Genomic DNA, 18,759 nt, shown 5'->3' with positions numbered 1-18,759 from the left:
GTGGCAGCTAGTACTCCGGGGACGACGAACGCCGAAGCCTGCCCGAACTAGGAGGAGGAGCAGCCTCGGCAGAATCCGTGACAGTTATATCTCAGGATAGTTTTACAGCAGTGGAGGCTCCTCAGAGGAGGACGGGGACGACCATCCTCAGTGAATTTCATAAAAATAAAATAGTGAAACTACAAAAGTTATCCTTTTTAGATAAAACTATTCTGAATATATTCACATCACCAAATAATTGATTAAAACACACTGATTTGCAATGAACGTCTACAGTAGCCTCAACAGCACTCTGTAGGGTAGCACCACGGTGTAGCCGGAGGACAGCTAACTTCTGTCCTCCTCTGGGTACATTGACTTCAATACAAAACCTAGGAGGCTCATGGTTCTCACCCCCTTCCACAGACTTCCACAGTAATTATTACAACTTCCAGATGATGTCCTCCAACCTATCAGAGCTCTTGCAGCATGAACTGACATGTTGTCCACCCAATCAAAGGATCAGATAATTAATCTAGGACTGAAAGCATAAACTACAGCTAGCTAGCACTACATTGCATAATATGTGGTGAGTAGTTGACTCAAAGAGAGAGAGAAAGACAATAGATGAACAGTTTTTAACTAATTACATTCTTTAAAAATGAAGGAGAAGCGAGAGAGAGAGACTATTTACACTTTCACTAGTTTAGCCTACTCAAACATCTGGCTCAATTTTAGGGCTGTCCCCGACCCAAAAAATCTTGGTGGACCAAGAGTCGTCTGTTCTTTCGACCAATCGATTGGACGAAACTTTAAAAGGTTTATTTTTCCATATATTGACACATCTTATGTGTTTTGATCAAATCAATTATATTCACTGAGTTTGTCTGATGCTTTTAAAACACTGTTTGATTAAATAATTAAGACACACAAATGACAAGAGGGAGTCCGACCAGCAATTGATTTGATTGTGCCAGGCTCAGACTTGCTGTGCAGTGTAAAAAAACTAAACTGCAAGTGACTGTGTGACTAACACCTGTTGTCTCTCTCTCCTACCTGCTGCAGCGACCATCACAGATCATCAAAGTGTTTATCGTGCTACCAGTGTTTCTGAAGCTGCAACATAATTACAGCCATTTCTAACTGAAAAGTTCTGTTTCCGAAATCCCTCATTTGTTTAGGAAAAACATTCCCTATTCCCTCAACCCTTGCTCTCTTTATGTGACCAAAGACCTATTCGCACGGGACTAGTATTACTAGAGAACGTTGGTTATATAAGTATTACTCCAGAATGTCCGTTATTCCAGAGGACGATTCGGACTGATTCGTTTTTTCCAAACTGCCCCCTGTAATTATTGTTTTTGTTCCATAAATTGACAGTAATGACGGAAGCCTGGAGATTTTTATTCTAGGCATGAAGATACAGTATTTCAACATGTTCAAGTGATAGGGCCACATTGATAACTCGAGCTTGGTTCCCAAGTTTCTAAACTATAGCAAACCATCTTTGGTATAGTGTCGCCATAATATTTGAATTGAGGAAGTGTGATCATAATCAAATCAATTAAAAATCTAATCAAATTTGGATATTTTAGCAATCCGCAGTACTTCCTAAATGCCCCCCAGCCTTCAGATGTGAGCTAGGGTAAACATAATCGATTTGATTAAACTCGTTAGATCTGTTTCCAAATCAATGAAAGTAGATTTGACTCGTTGACTGCTAATGTATTCCTTTTGAGCCTGTGAGATCTTTGCAAAGAAACACTTGGATGACCTTTAAGGCTATTTTCTGGTAATTGTGTTATGTGCCAGATGTTAAGACTACAAACCGTTATAATTGGGATATTTGCGGGATTTACTTGTCATTTCAATAGGCATACAGTGCCTTGCAAAAGTATTCATCCCCCTTGGCGTTTTTCCTATTTTGTTGCATTATTTGTTTTCATGTAATGGACATAGACAAAATAGTCCAAATTGGTGAAGTGAAATGAAAAAAATAACTTGTTTCAAACAATTATAAAAAATAACTAATGTGTGTCTCTATAAGCTTGGGACATCTAGCGACTGGAATTCTTGCCCATTCTTCAAGGCAAAACTGCTCCAGCTCCTTCAAGTTGGATGGGTTCCGCTGGTGTTTTCTGTTTTTTTGTCTTATTTCTTGTTTGTTTCACAATGCAAAATATTTTGTATCTTCAAAGTGGTAGGCATGTTGTGTAAATCAAATGATACAAACCCCCAAAAAATCCAGTTTAATTCCAGGTTGTAAGTCAACAAAATAGGAAAAACGCCAAGGGGGGTGAATACTTTCGCAAGCCACTGTAGGTTCTGTGTTACTGACTAAAATCTGGCAAATGGTGGTCATGGGAGGAGCTATTCGTGGGGAAAGGGCCATGGGCAAAGGTAAATGCCCAGGCAGGAGAGGAGAAACGGCGCCAACCGTGGCGACGACCGACACGCGAGAGGCAACCCCAAGAAAATATTTGGGGGGGGCACACGGTGTGGACGACGGGGCAGCAGGAGGCAGCTACAGGGCGAATCTGCAGACTAGGAGAGGAGGCCACCAGGTTACGGGGGCTATTGGTCCAGAGGGAGCAGGAGTTAATTGGTCAGAGGGAGGAGCTACAAGAGGCGTTAAGGGAGAGGGAGAGTGTAGAGGCACGGCGAGAGGAACTGGTTAGGCAGCAGAAGGAGCGGAGGTTTATAAGGAAACCCAGTCCCGCTCCTCGCACCAAGCAAGTGGTGTGTGTCACCAGTCCGGTCCGGCCCGTTCCTGATCCCCGCACTAAGCCAGTGGTGCGTGTTCCCAGTACGGCCCGACCCATTCCTGCTTCCCGCACAAGGCCAGTGGTGTGTGTTCCCAGTACGGTCCGGCCCTTTCCTGCTCTCCGCACTAAGTTAGTGGTGCGTGTTCCCAGTACGGCCCGACCCGTTCCTGCTCCTCGCACTAAGCCGGTGGTGCGTGTTCCCAGTCCGGCCCGGCCCGTTCCTGCTCCCCGCACCAAGCCGGTGGTGTGTGTTCCCAGTCCGGCCCGGCCCGTTCCTGTCCCTCGCACCAAGCCAGTGGTGCGCGTCGCCAGCCCGGTCCGGCCCGTTCCTGCCCCTCGCACCAAGCCAGTGGTGCGCGTCGCCAGCCCGGTCCGGCCCGTTCCTGCCCCTCGCACCAAGCCAGTGGTGCGCGTCGCCAGCCCGGTCCGGCCCGTTCCTGCCCCTCGCACCAAGCCAGTGGTGCGCGTCGCCAGCCCGGTCCGGCCCGTTCCTGCCCCTCGCACCAAGCCAGTGGTGCGGCGTCGCCAGCCCGGTCCGGCCCGTTCCTGCCCCTCGCACCAAGCCAGTGGTGCGCGTCGCCAGCCCGGTCCGGCCCGTTCCTGCTCCTCGCACCAAGCCAGTGGTGCGCTGCCGCCAGCCCGGTCCGGCCCGTTCCTGCCCCTCGCACCAAGCCAGTGGTGCGCGTCGCCAGCCCGGTCCGGCCCGTTCCTGCCCCTTGCACCAAGCCAGTGGTGCGCGTCACCAGCCCGGTCCGGCCCGTTCCTGCTCCCCGCACCAATCCAGTGGTGCGCGTCGTCAGCCCGGTCAGGCCCGTTCCTGCTCCCCAGCACCAAGCCTATGGTGCGCGTCGTCAGCCCGGTCCGGCCCGTTCCTGCTCCCCGCACCAAGCCAGTGGTGCGTGTGACCAGTCCAGCACGGCCCGTGCCTGTTCCACCGGTGCCTGGTTCGGCACCGGTCAGCTGCTCCACTCCGGAGCCAGAGCAATCCGCTCCACCGGGGTCCGGTCCAACTCCAGTCAGCGGATCCACTCCGGAGCCAGAGCAATCCGCTCCACCGGTGTCCAGTCCAGCTCCGGCCAGCGGCTCCAGTCCGGAGCCTGTACGGTTTGATCCACCGTCGTCGGGTCCAGCTCCAGTCAGCGGTGCCAGACCAGATCAGGGGCGCAACGGGGAGGTGGAGAGAAAGTGGTGGTCACGCCCGGAGCCGGCCCCTACCCTGTTGTGTTTGTGTGGCGCGGTCGCAGTCCGCGCCTTGGGGGTACTGTCACGCCCTGACTCTGGGGACTCTGAAATGTTGAGCCAGGGTGTGTAGTTTCTGTGTTATATTTTCTATGTTGATGTTCTAGATCGTTTAGATCTATGTTGGCCAGGGTGGTTCCCAATCAGAGGCAGCTGTATCTCGTTGTCTCTGATTGGGGACCATGTGTGTGGGTGTGGATCTTGTTCCGTTAAGGTTTGTTTTGTGTAACCTAGGACTTCACGTTTCGTTTGTTTGTTGTTTTGTCGTGAGTTAAGTACTTAATAAAATGTACGCTTATCACGCTGCGCCTTGGTCCGTATCTTCCGTTAACGATCGTGACAGATGGCTATGGATGAAACAGCAAATGTATACTGGATAGGGAACATAGAATCACCAGTACGAAAGGTACTAAAGAAGTGAGGAACATTTATCAGGGCTCAAGTTCCAGAAATGAAATAACCTAAATTAGGTTATCATTGTACACTGCAATCTGACCCATATCAAAATCAGTTGTTAGAACAACTACGGTTGAGGAAGGCATGGGGTAAACCGGCCTCCATGAGATCACAATATTTTATAATAGGGAAACAAGGGGCGGCAATGGAAGAATAACTGAGTTAAGACAGATGCCAGTAGAATAAACAAAACAAGAAAAGCTAAGGAAACAAATGGAAAGTATGATCACAGAAGACTTATGGGCAAAACATGATACAGATGTGGGTTTGGTAAAATCAGCTAATCCAATTTGCATTAAAGTAAAGGCAGACACAAGACCCCCATGGAAACAGCAATACCCAATGAAACCGGAAGCAGAGGCAGGAATCCAACCTACAATAGAGGGATTGTTAGAAGCAGAAGTACTGATTAAAACCCATAGTGACTGCAACACGCCACTGCTACCAGTACTAAACGCAGACAAACAGAAGTGGAGACTGGTCCATGACCTGAGAGCAGTGAATGACGTAGTTCAAGACTACCAAGCAGAGGTACCCAATCCACACACACTGTTAACAAACATTCCACCAGATGCAAAGTGGTTCTCAGTAATAGACCTATGTGGTGCATTTTTCAGTGTACCTTTAGCAGAAGAAAGTAGACACTTGTTTGTGTTTACTTACAAAGGACAGGAATTTATATACACAAGGAATTAGATTGAAACAAACTATTAATGATTTGAGGGAGCACAGTGGAATTACCTTCATCATGTTTTTTTTTTTTTTTTTTTTTTCTGGGGGGATGGATCAGCTTAATATTGCAGATAGATTGTATCTTCTATCAATGTAATTGTCTGCATCACTTCCAATCCCCCATGTTTATTTTTATTTTTTATATATATATATTCCCCTTTATTACTTTTCAACCCCACCATCCTTTCCCTACTTGGAGTAAATTAGTGAACAACAATGCCCAGGCCTCTACTTCCGGTCTATAATTACTATCTACACCTTATGGACAGAGTTAATTTTACAATAATTCTATATCCATATATATATATATATATATATATATATATATATATATATATATATATATATATATATATATTTATTTTTTTTTGCTCCTGAACTTCTTCTACTCTCAACCTCTCCGATCATTTTCATGATGTCCATCCGGTTTGCTTCTAAATGCCATATCTTTCTAACTGTGCTCTTTCCCAAAAGCTCCCAACATACAACCTATATACTTATTATGGACACAGTATGCTTACATTATTAGCTATCTTTGTTATTATTTGTTGTTATTTGTTATTAGTCCCATCCTTCAACTCTATTCAATACCTCCCATCTATCTCTTAACACCATCCATATAGGATTTCTATTTGCCATATATATTTCAACCATACTGTGATGTTTTACAAAAGTTCTGAACCTTTCTATTCTCATTGCTTCTACAGATTGTGAATTAAAAATAAACATTTTTGCTAAAAGTATTATTATATTATTGATTGATTGACTATGACTTTTCAGATCACCCAGTAATGCTATCTGCAAGGTTAGTTCCAGGTAAATATTGCAATCCTTTAGCCATTCCTGGACCTGTGTCCAAAAACAAGCTACAAATGGACAGAACCAAAACAAATGATCTAATGATTCTATCTCTTCACAGCAAAATCTGCAGAGCTGGGAAGATTGTATCCCCCCATATAAATAACATTCTATTGGTAGCAAGAATTTTATATAATAATTTAAATTGAAAGATTCTAATTTTTTGAATCCGGTGTCGTTTTTGCGTGTCAGTTCATAAACACTATGCCATGGGATTGGTACGTCAAAGATCTCTTCCCAACTATTTTGCAATCTATATGGGATGGCTGTCAATCCTTTGGTCCTTAAGTGAAACTGATATACTTTTTTATTTATCACAGTTTTCCTTAACCAATTATGTTCTTTAATGCAAGGCCGACAGACAAGTTCCTTACTTTCTCCCCCTTCAACTTTCCTCTTCCACTTTTGCGGTAAGGCTGCAATTATTTGGTTGTAATTTTGGGTAGAGCAGACATTTCCATATGTTTTTGTTAGCTGCATGTGCGACATAACTCCACCAGTCCTACCGATGATATCATTTACGAAGATTATACCTTTTTTAAACATTCTGTCAAAAAATAAAGGTTTTTTGTCAATTAGTATATTTGAATTTAACCACAATATTTGTTGCATTATTTGTTCTGTCGTTTCTGGAGGATTAAATTGAAATTGCAACCAACTTTCTATGGCTTGTTTTAGAAATAGTGACATTTGGGAGATTATTTCCTTTTCAAATAACTGAAAGTGAGAGATTGTAATCTGAATAAAGGGAAAAAGGCCTTTCTTGAACAGTGGGTGAGACAATCTTACTAATTTGCTTGAGAACCAGTTCGGATTTAAGTATAACTTTTGGATGACTGAAGATTTTAGTGATAGGTCTAATGCTTTAATATTTAATAATTTCTGTCCTCCGAATTCATATTCATTATATAAATATGCTCTTTTAATTTTGTCTGGCTTGCCGTTCCAAATAAAATTGAATATTTTTTTCTCATATATTTTAAAAAACTGTTTGCTAGGCGTAGGCAAGACCATAAGCAAATAGGTAAACTGGGATAATACTAAAGAGTTAATCAGGGTGATTTTTCCACAAATTGACAGGTATTTTCCTTTCCATGGTAGTAAGATCTTATCTATTTTTGCTAACTTTCTATTAAAATTTATTGAAGTGAGATCATTTATTTCCTTTGGGATATGTATTCCGAGTATATCCACATCACCATCAGACCATTTTATTGGTAAACTACATGGTAATGTAAAAATTGTATTTTTTTGTGATCCAATACGTAATATAGTACATTTGTCATAATTTGGTTTTAATCCAGAGAGGTTAGAAAATGTATCTAGATCCTCTATGAGGCTGTGGAGGGATTCTAGTTGTGGATCTAAAAGAAAACATGAATCATCTGCGTACAATGACACCTTTGTTTTTAAGCCCTGTATTTCTAATCCCCTGATATTATTATTGGATCTGATTTTAATAGCTAACATCTCGATGGCCACAATAAATAGATATGCCGATAGTGGACAACCTTGTTTCACTCCTCTTGATAGTTTAAAACTTTCTGAGAAATAGCCATTATTTACTATTTTACACCTAGGGTTACTATACATGATTTTGACCCATTTTATAAGAGATTCTCCAAAATTGAAATGCTCCAGGCATTTATATATAAATTCCAGTCGAACTTTATCAAATGCCTTTTCGAAGTCTGCTATGAATAGCAGGCCTGGTTTCCCATATTTTCCATAGTGTTCTATTGTTTCCAATACTTGCCTTATATTATCTCCAATGTATCTTCCATGTAAAAACCTGTCTGATTAGAATGAATAATATCCGACAATACCTTTTTAATTCTATGCGCTATACATTTTGCTAGGATTTTTGCATCACAACACTGAAGTGTAAGGGGCCTCCAATTTTGTAAATGGACTGGATCTTTATATTTTCCACTTGTATCCTGTTTCAGTAATAATGAGATCAGACCTTCTTCTTGAGTGTCATATAATCTACCATTTACATAGGAGTGGTTAAAACATGCTAATAACGCTCCTCTTAGTATATCAAAAAAGGTTTGGTATACCTTGACTGGTATGCCATCCAACCCTGGAGTTTTCCCCGACTTAAAGTCTTTAATTGCATCCAGAAGTTCCTCATCTGTAATTTCACCTTCACATGAGTCTTTCTGTGTGGCTGTTAATTTGACATTATCAATAGAAAACAAATCTCTACAATTAGCTTCAGTTAGAGGAGATGGAGGCGACTGAAAAGAAAACATATGCTTAAAATACTTTGTTTCTTCCTTCAAAATATCATTAGGTGAATTATGGGTGACTCGACAATTGTAACTAGTTTCATTAAGTTCTTTTGGTAGCATTCCTATGTTGAAGATTAAAAAGAATTTTGTGCATTTTTCCCCATATTCCATCCAGTTTGCTTTATTTTTATAATATATTACACTTGATCTTTCTTGAATAAGTTTTTCCATTTCTTTTTGTTTTTCCTCTAATTTATTCTGAGCCTCTATGTTACAGTTTTTATTGCCATCTATCTGTTCTGTTAGACTTTCTATTTCCTTTCTTAGTATAAACTCTTTTGACCTAAATTGCTTTTGTTTTCGAGATGAGTACTGAATTGCATGGCCTCTAAAGGCACATTTAAAGGTGTCCCATACAATAAGGGGATTCGCTGTACCTATGTTATGTTGGAAAAAGTCAGTTATAAATTCCTTTGTTCTAATTATAAATAAATTATCATCTAATAGGCTTTGATTAAATTTCCAATATCCTCGCCCACGTGGAAATTCAGTCAGAGTAATGTATATGCCTATTATATGATGGTCCGACCGCATTCTGTCCCCTATCAACACTTTTTTTTATTTTTGGTGCCAACGAGAATGAGATAAGAAAGAAGTCAAGACGACTAGCTTGATTCAGTCTCCGCCATGTATATCTCACTAGATCAGCATATTTAAGCCTCCATATATCTACTAGTTCTAATGTATCCATGACATTCACAATTTCCTTAAGAGCATGTGGGTGATTGTTTGTGATCAGCTAAATCAGCTAATCCAATTTGCATTAAAGTAAAGGCAGACACAAGACCCCCATGGAAACAGCAATACCCAATGAAACCGGAAGCAGAGGCAGGAATCCAACCTACAATAGAGGGATTGTTAGAAGCAGAAGTACTGATTAAAACCCATAGTGACTGCAACACGCCACTGCTACCAGTACTAAACGCAGACAAACAGAAGTGGAGACTGGTCCATGACCTGAGAGCAGTGAATGACGTAGTTCAAGACTACCAAGCAGAGGTACCCAATCCACACACACTGTTAACAAACATTCCACCAGATGCAAAGTGGTTCTCAGTAATAGACCTATGTGGTGCATTTTTCAGTGTACCTTTAGCAGAAGAAAGTAGACACTTGTTTGTGTTTACTTACAAAGGACAGGAATTTATATACACAAGGAATTAGATTGAAACAAACTATTAATGATTTGAGGGAGCACAGTGGAATTACCTTCATCATGTTTTGTTTGTAGTTAAAATGTTTGGGTTGCTGATTAAGATGTACTATTTTGAATGTTAACGAAATGTACACTTTCTCTTCCAGGAGAATGGGTGTTTCATTATCTCTCTTTGGAATGTTTCCCGAGTCTGTGAGCTGAGGACAGCAGTTAGTGAAATTCGGCAGTTTTATAAGTATACGAGGATCCAGATGAGTCCATAGAATTAATTAAGGCCTGGCCATTTGTTTGTTTTTGCCCTACATTTTACCACACACACAAGCACACACAACCCACCTATTATGAATATGTGTTAGTTGTGTAGGGTTTTTATTTTTGGTTTATTGGATTTTTCACAGGTTAGAAATAATACACCTTAAAGGGCACATAAATTACAATTTCTGAAGTTTCTATTGCCAGAGTTTTGGTTGCACACATATAAATTATTCGGAAAACAAATGTACTGAAAAACCCAGTGTAAATCTTGTCCACAATATGTTTGAAATGTCTTTAAATAATGTCTGATGTACAGGGAAAAAAAGGGAAAGATACTCACTTAATGGGGTTGAATGACCTCTGACTTCTGTTCTGACTTTCTGGTGAGGCCTGATCACCCACACTAGAGAGCCTAGAGACATTGAGTGAGATTTAAATGTAATATGTAAACACTAATGATTAGGAAGAAGTTTATAATTTAGCAATAGTCCTATATATGATTTGGACCATGACAAGGACAGAGAGAGAGCGCTAGCCCTGAATGAGGGAAATTTGTCGCTAGTCAATTTTACTATTCCTTGAATTACTTTATGGAATACAATTAAGTTAAGATGTTATCAAGGGTTGTCATTCTAATTTGATTTGTTATTTTGATTTAACAGGCAGTGTTGTTTTGTTTTTTGGGCGCATGAATCACGATGCAAGTCATGTGTCCAAAGGGGAAGTTACCGGTCCCCTTGGGCCTTTTGGTAAATATGCAAATTATATTAAGAATATAAGCAGTAGTAATTAATGGGTTTGATCATTGGGGAAGAGGGGAGGTAGTAAGGCAACTTAGAAAACAGGGTTTCTGATCTCCATATATGCAAGCAACAGTAGATTTAAGATTGGCAGAATGTGAAACGTGCGAAAAACAATATCAGAAAAGGAATAACGGTACCAATTGGACATATTCCAGTACCAGAAGGACCTTTCAGACACCTAGTAATAGACTATGTGGATATGATAAAACCAGTGAATGGGAAAAGGTATATGCTAGTGGTAATTGACAGATTTAACAGATGAGTAGAAGCAGTTCCATCTAAAACTCTAAGGGCAGCAACAGTAGTAAAATTCTTAACGAGAGAAGTGATACCATGATTTGGGATTCCGACAGAAATCAGTTCAGACAATGGTTCAGCATTTATACAGAACACAGCAAAACTAGTGAGGCAGCAGTTGCGCATAAAGCAGAGATTAGGATGTGTTTACCATCCCCAATCGCAGGATATGGTGGAAAGAGTAAACGGTTCTCTGAAAGCGAAGATTGTGAAAATCTGTGGGGGTACAAGGTTGAATTGGGTAGATGCCTTACCTCTGGCACTAATGAGCTATCGCATGCAAGCTAACAGAATAATGCATCTAACACCGCATGAAATGCTTACGGGACGACCCATGCCAGTGCCGGTGCTTAGGGGACCATATGAGGGTCAGCCTCTAGAACAGTTGGAAAGGGAATTAGAAGAGTATATCAGGCAACTAACTGTCATACATGAAGTTATATACCAACAGGAGAGTAGCAGAGTTCCAGAACCAGAGGCGAATCCTCCCGGGGGAGGAGGTCTACGTCAGGGTCTTCAGAAGGAAGTGGAAGAAACAGAGACATGAGGGACCATACACTGTCACCCAGGCTACATCAACTGCTGTAAGGGTCGAGGGGAGCTCGACCTGGTATCATCTAAACCACAGCACAAGAGTACCGCATGGAAACCGACGACCGAGAGATGAGGAAGCTAAGGATGCCGAGACCCTAGTGACGGAAGAAGGTCCCGAGCCAAAGGGACCCAACGCCGGCCCGGAGTAGTGGCCCAGAAGTAGATGGTCATCGTAGAAGGAGTCCTGAGCGAAAGGGACCAACGCCGGCCCGGAGTAGATGGTCATTGTCGGAAGAGAGCCCTGCTGGGCCCTCACAACAATGAGGACAATTTGTTCTTATCTAGAGCAGAAAATGGTTGTTAGGGAGGTGTCCGAGAGGAAGAGCAAGCATTACTAGACCTTGTAAAACATAAGAGATGATATTATGAAGCTTCCTGGGCTTCGCAAATTTCTACCGGCATTTCATCAGGTCCTTCAGCTCCATAGCCGCCCCACTCACCTCTCTCCTTAAGGGTGGGCCTCAGAAGCTGGCCTGGAACCCTGAGGCTGACGCTGCCTTCAAGAGGCTGAAGGAGAGGTTCACCACAGCGCCCCTCCTAAAACACCCAGATCCAGCTCATCCTTTCATCCTGGAGGTGGATGCATTTGAGGATGGCGTGGGTGGGGTCCTCTCCCAGCGGCAAGGTAAGCCAGAGAAAATGTATCCCTGTGCCTTTTTCTCGAAAAAGCTTACCCCCTCAGAGAGGAACTATGGAGTTGGAGACAGGGAGCTGTTGGCGGTGGTCCTCGCTCTGGAGGAATGGAGATACTGGCTGGAGGGCGCAGTCCATCCATTCCAGATTCTCACTGACCACCGGAATTGGGAGCACATACAGGCAGAGAAAAGGATGAACTCTTGTCAAGCCAGGTGTGCCCAATTTCTTACTCGCTTTCAGTTTATTCTGTACTACCACCCAGGATCCCAGAATGTGAAAGCCGGCATACTCTCCAGGATGCATCATACCGGAGAAAGGAAGGATCTGGGGGGTCCTATCCTGCCTTCGTCTCTCATCGTGGCACTTGTCGTTTTGGGATGTGGATGAAGACAGCCGCCTGGAGGCTCAGGAGGACCCAGCGCCTGCCAACGCCCCTCCGGGGCGCGTGTATGTACCCACCAGGGTCCGTGACTGCCTGCTGATCTGGGCGCACATCACCCTTACAGCAGGGAACACCGGTATTATGCTCACCCTACATTCTATCTCACAAAAATACTGGTGGCCCACCTTGGCTACTGATGTCTCCCGCTATATCAACTCCTGTTCCGTATGTGCCCAAACAAAGACACCTCGGAACGCCCCGGCAGGCAAACTAGTTCCTCTCCCAGTGCCTCAGTGACCTTGGTCACACCTGTCCATAGACTTTGTCACCGACCTCCCACATTCTGACGGCTTCACCACAGTCCTGGTGGTCGTAGATCGGTTCTCCAAATCATGCAGTTTTTTGCCACTAACTTGTCTTCCATCTGCTCTCCAGGTCGCTGAGGTCCTGTTCCAACAGGTCTTCCGGCATTATGGACTTCCGGAGGACATCGTCTCGGACCGTGGCCCCCAATTCACCTCCCGAGTGTGCCCCTGGACATTGACGGGAGTCCGGCGTATGCGGTGAGGGACCTGCTGGACTCCAGGTTCCGTGGGGGATGGCTCCGTTACCTGGTGGACTGGGAGGGGATATGGTCCTGAGGAGAGGAGCTGGGTTCCGGACGTTCTGGACCCCAACCTAATTCGGGACTTCCACCGTCGCCGCCCTGACCGGCCTACTCCTCGTCCTCAGGGTCGTCCTCCTGGTTGCTGACGTCCTGCGGCGGGAGCTGCGTGTCCGGGGTGGGAGGGTACTGTCACGTTTCCTCCCGTTTCTCCCCTCCGGCGCTCTGATTCGCCGGTCTACTGAGCCACCGGTCTGAGCGCACCTCCTCGGCAACACCGGAATGGAAACCCAACGCACCCTAATCACCTCCAGCGCACCTGCACCTCATCATCTCATCACCACCCCTATATAGCCCTGGACTGTTCAGTGTTGTGCTGTGTGTGATTGTTAATGTCATGTCGTGTACTCGCTCTTTGTTGTTCTCTTGTTCAGTGTTAAGTAAACCTTTACTTTGTTGATTCCTGCGTCTGCGTCCTGCCTCTTCGTATCCTCAGTACTCATCACACAAGCGCTGCGTGCATATTATGTGTGCCAAACAGGTGTTGAATAGATTACAATATAATTTTTCTGACCGTTTGGAACAATGTAAACAACACTAAATACATTATAAGCCTACCAGAGAGTCTGTTGTAACATTTTTGTGTTAAGCCTTTATTACAGCAAAGACTAAAAACAGTCGCATTCATTCGTGAATGCAATTTCCGAAATGGAACTGTCTCGAGCTGATGTGGATGTGGTGTTGGAGTCAGGCGCAGGACACAGAAGCTTAGTCAAACCGACTTTACTTGTCAAACACGACAATACAAAATAACGAGCTTCAAAACTACGGAGGCGAGCGATTACGCATACAGTGCGTCAATACACTAAATACAAGAGAGCAATAACAAATCACCAGCGGACAGGCGGACAACAACACACAACTGCAAACAAAACCAAAGGAAACTTATAGGTGACATAATCAATACATAAGACGAAACAGGTGCACCAACAAGACAAAACCAAACAAACATAGAGAACATCAAGCGGTAGTAGCTAGTACTCCGGGGACGACGAACGCCGAAGCCTGCCCGAACAAGGAGGAGGAGCAGTCTCGGCGGAATTCGTGACAGGAACGGTTTATTTTATTTTAAAACTAAAATGCTTGATTGTATTTCAAATCATGAATGACTCATATGCTGTGTGATGACATGAACGAATTAATGATTGATTGATTCAGTAGCCTATATAAGTATTGAAATATAGGCCTAAGTAAGTTACGGTATTAAGACTAAACAGGTTGCGCTCTTAGGCCTACAGCTCAATGGTGGTTATACAAGGCTGCTATACTAAGCCTACTAATGATAATGACATTACTTATGATCATAATAATAATAGTAATAATAACAATAAGAAAATCAAGAAAAATAAGCGTTGTTATTATTAGAAATATTATTTTTCTGACAATTTGGAACACTGTAAACGACACTAAAGAAATTATAAATAATACCAGAGAGGCTGTTCTAACGAAAAATAAGTGGAAAGCCTTTATTACAGCAAAGCAAAGATTAAAAACAGCAGAATTTGTGAAATTGTTTACTTGACATGTCGTTGCATGCTTGGTGCTCACGGAATCAGTAGGCTATTAAACAAACACTCAAATAGACAACCAAAGCAGGATCTGTCTTATTTCTGTAACAGTTAGGCTATTGATTATAGACCTAATTAAGTTGGGGTTTCCTCTCTCCTAAGGCAAGGGCTGTTTTCTCATCTCTTCATTCTGCTGGTGCCTCCGCCGCGTTGTTCTCAACACCGACAGGCTGGTTAACTTTGCTATTATGCACATAGCAACATGGGCTAGGAAAAGGCGTCAATTCAACAGCACACTGATGTGTTTCTGAACCACGGACAGTGATCACTATATATTTTTTAAAATTATTTTTTTGTTATTTTTTTGCTACTGCTCGGCTAAAGAAATCTCGGTCGACCAACAGCTCATGGACCAAACAATGGACCAGTCAACTAAATGGGGTCAACCCTAATTAATTTATTGCCACCGGAGCCCACTGGTGTAACTGCTAAACTGCTTGCTGACTGTACACTGTACTGCATGATTGTAGCAGGTTTACTAATGCGTTAGTTCTAGTAGCTATGTTGATTATGACATTAGCTATTATGGTGACAACGATGTAGCCTGTGTGTAGTGGTTAGCGATTATGATATAACGGTTTGGCTTGGAAAGGTTTTTTAGCCTGTTCACAGACAGCTGATGTGTTGTGCACTGATGTCCACTAGCAAAGGGAAAAGGTATGAGGTGGAGAGCACGTTGATGCGAGAAGGAATTTATACAACAAGCAAATGATCATGCTGTTTGTATGTGGCTGCTATGAAAGTGAACTGTATTTGCGTGGGATCGGAGTGTATTCATTCCGCCGATTCTACTGAAAAACATTTCTTAAATGGAAGCAAACAGAACAAAACGGGGATAAACATACCTGAATTTGTCCAATCGAAACTTGTTTGCAACTGTTGGACTAATGATTACACCCTAGATCAGCTAGATGCAGGCAAGAGAGTGCAAGGCGGTATTGAATGTGTCACTGTCTATCACTGAATTTTTCTCTGGACCTGTGCATGTCACAGTTCCCTCAGCCAGAACCCAAAAGCAGACCAGGACAAGGAGAGTTGAACGAAGGTGAGGGTTTATTAGATACGACAAAAGGTGCAGTATAATCCAGGGACAGAGCGGGCGGCGTGGTTGAGTAGTTGGGGGTGCAGTACTGGGTCCAGTGATGGCTCGGCAGCCGCCGACCATCAGGCAGAGGTGGGGTGAAGGTTCCGGACGTGTGACTGCAGGTGGAACAAAAACGGAGGTAAGAACACAAAAACTCCACAAAGAACAAAATAACAAAACTCACGCTAGAACACTCTAAACTGATACACAGAACACCTACTGTTCATGGCTAACGATCCGGCAGGAACTGGATGTTGGGCCAGAGCCTAAGAAAGGTGCTGATTAGGCCCAGGTGTGCAGATTGCTAATGGGAAGCAGGTGCGGAAACCAGAGCGCTCCCGGAGCGTTCCCGAACCCTCGGGAAACTGGAGATTACTGACCAGGACCCGACTCAGACAGCCGGGATCGTTACAGTACCCCCCTCCGACGAACGCCACCGGGCGGACTCCCGGAGCGCCAGGATGGAGGCGGTAAAGTCCCTGATGAGATCCGCGTCTAGGACCTGTCGCCGCGGAATCCAACTCCTCTCTTCAGGACCATACCCCTCCCAGTCCACGAGATACTGGAAACCCCGGCCCCGCCGTCTGGAATCCATAATGCGACGCACCGTGTAGGCAGGACCACCTCCGATCATCCGAGGAGGAGGAGGAGGAGGCGGAGGAGGCAACAGAGGACTGAGGAAGACAGGCTTGAGGCAGGAGACATGAAAGGTGGGATGGACTCTGAGCGTCCTCGGTAGTTTGAGTCGCACTGCCACTGGATTGATCACCTTCTCCACCACAAACGGACCAATAAACTTCGGTAACAACTTCCTAGACTCAGTCCGTAACGGAAGATCCCGTGTGGCCAACCAAACCCTATCTCCGATGGTATAGGTGGGAGCGGGGATCCGCGACGATTCGCTCTGGGAGCTGATACCGGTCCGAACCTCTAAGGAGTGCCTTTCTGGCCCGATGCCAGGTCCGGTGGCAACGCCGAATATGGGCCTGAACAGAAGGCACTGAGAGCTCCTTCTCCTGAGAAGGGAACAGGGGAGGTTGGTAGCCATACAGGCACTGGAAGGAGACATCCCAGTGGCAGATGTAGGGAGAGTATTGTGGGCATACTCAACCCAAGGCAACTGAGAGGCCCAGGAGGTGGGGTTGGAAGAGACCAGACAGCGTAGCGTGGATTCCATCTTCTGGTTGGCTCTCTCCGCCTGACCATTGGATTGGGGGTGAAAACCAGATGTGAGACTGACTGTAGCTCCAATGGCCAAACAGAAGGACTTCCAGACAGCAGAGGTAAACTGAGGGCCACGGTCGGAAACGATATCACTGGGCAACCCGTGGACCCTGAAAACCTCCCTAACCAGGATCTCGGACGTCTCCGAGGCAGAGGGAAGCTTGGCAATAGGCACAAAGTGGGCGAACTTGCTGAATCTGTCCACGATAGTCAGAACGACCGTGTTCCCCTCAGAAGCGGGCAACCCCGTGACGAAGTCCAGGGCCAGATGACGACCATGGACGCCGGGGAATAGGAAGGGGGTGAAGTAGTCCAGAGCTGGGCCGATTGGTACTCTTATTCTGCGCACACACTGGACAGGCAGCAACAAAACCCCGAGTATCCTCGGCCATGGCAGGCCACCAAAAACGTCTGCGAAGAAACGCCATAGTCCGAGCCACGCCGGGGTGACAAGCCATCTTGCTGGCGTGGGACCATTTGAGGACAGCAGGACGAACCGACTCAGGCACAACAACCGACCGGGTGGACCGTTACGGGACCGGGCTGAGTCCGAAGGGCCGCCAGCACCTCCTCCTCAATCTTCCAAATCACTGCTCCCACGACGCAGTTCCGGGGGAGAATAGTCTCGGTCTTGGACCCACTCTCCTCCGTCTTGGAGAACATCCGGGACAAGGCGTCCCGCCTTGCCGTTCTTAGATCCAGGTCGAACGCCAGGGCAAACTTGAATCGTCCGAAAAACAACGCCCACCTGGCCTGACGGGAGTTGAGACGTTTAGCCGATTGCACGTAAGCAAGATTCTTGTGGTCAGTCCAGACAATAAACGGTTGCTCCGCCCCTCCAACCAGTGGCGCCACTCCTCCAAGGCAAGTTTCACCGCGAGAAGCTCCCGGTTACCCACATCGTAATTCCTCTCTGCAGGCGAAAGGCGACGAGAGTAGTAGGCGCAGGGATGGAGTTTACTGTCCGTGGAGCATCGCTGCGACAGGATGGCGCCAACTCCCACATCAGACGCCGGCCCACTTCAACGACGAACTGACGGGCCGTGTCCGGTTGAGAGAGAATCGGTCGTTGGTGAATCGCCTCTTCAAATCCAGAAACGCTCGATCCGCCTCCGATTCCACTTGAAGGTCCTGATACTGGAAGTCAAGGCAGTTAATGGAGCGGCCACACGGCTGTAATCCCGGATGAATCTGCGGTAGAAATTCGCAAACCCCAAAAATCTCTGGAGTTGCAATCTCGTACCGGGCTGGGCCCATTCCAGAACCGCTCTAACCTTCTCCTGATCCATCCTAATCTCACCCCTGGAGATGATGTACCCGAGAAAGGATGTAGTGTGGGCGTGAAACTCGCACTTCTCGGCCTTCACGAACAGACGATTCTCCAACAATCGCTGCAGAACCTGCCGGACATGCTGGACGTGGTCGGAAGGTTCCTTCGAGAAGATCAGAATGTCATCCAGGTAAACAAACACGAAGAGACCGATCATATCTCTCAGGACGTCGTTCACCATACTCTGGAATACCGCTGGAGCATTGGTCAGTCCAAACGGCATCACCTGATACTCGAAGTGACCCATCGGTGTATTGAAACCCGTCAACCACTCGTCCCCCTCTCTGATCCGGACCAGGTGATACGCATTGCGTAGGTCTAGCTTGGTGAACACCGTAGCACCCTGTAAGGAGTCGAAGGCAGAACTCATCAAGGGCAGGGGATACTTGTTCTTGACCGTGATGTCATTCAACCCCCGATAATCAATACACGGTCGAAGA

This window comes from Coregonus clupeaformis, chromosome 21 (genome assembly GCF_020615455.1).
Source record: "Coregonus clupeaformis isolate EN_2021a chromosome 21, ASM2061545v1, whole genome shotgun sequence".
Taxonomy (NCBI): Eukaryota; Metazoa; Chordata; class Actinopteri; order Salmoniformes; family Salmonidae; genus Coregonus; species Coregonus clupeaformis.
Note: the sequence above shows the minus strand (reverse complement) of the source record.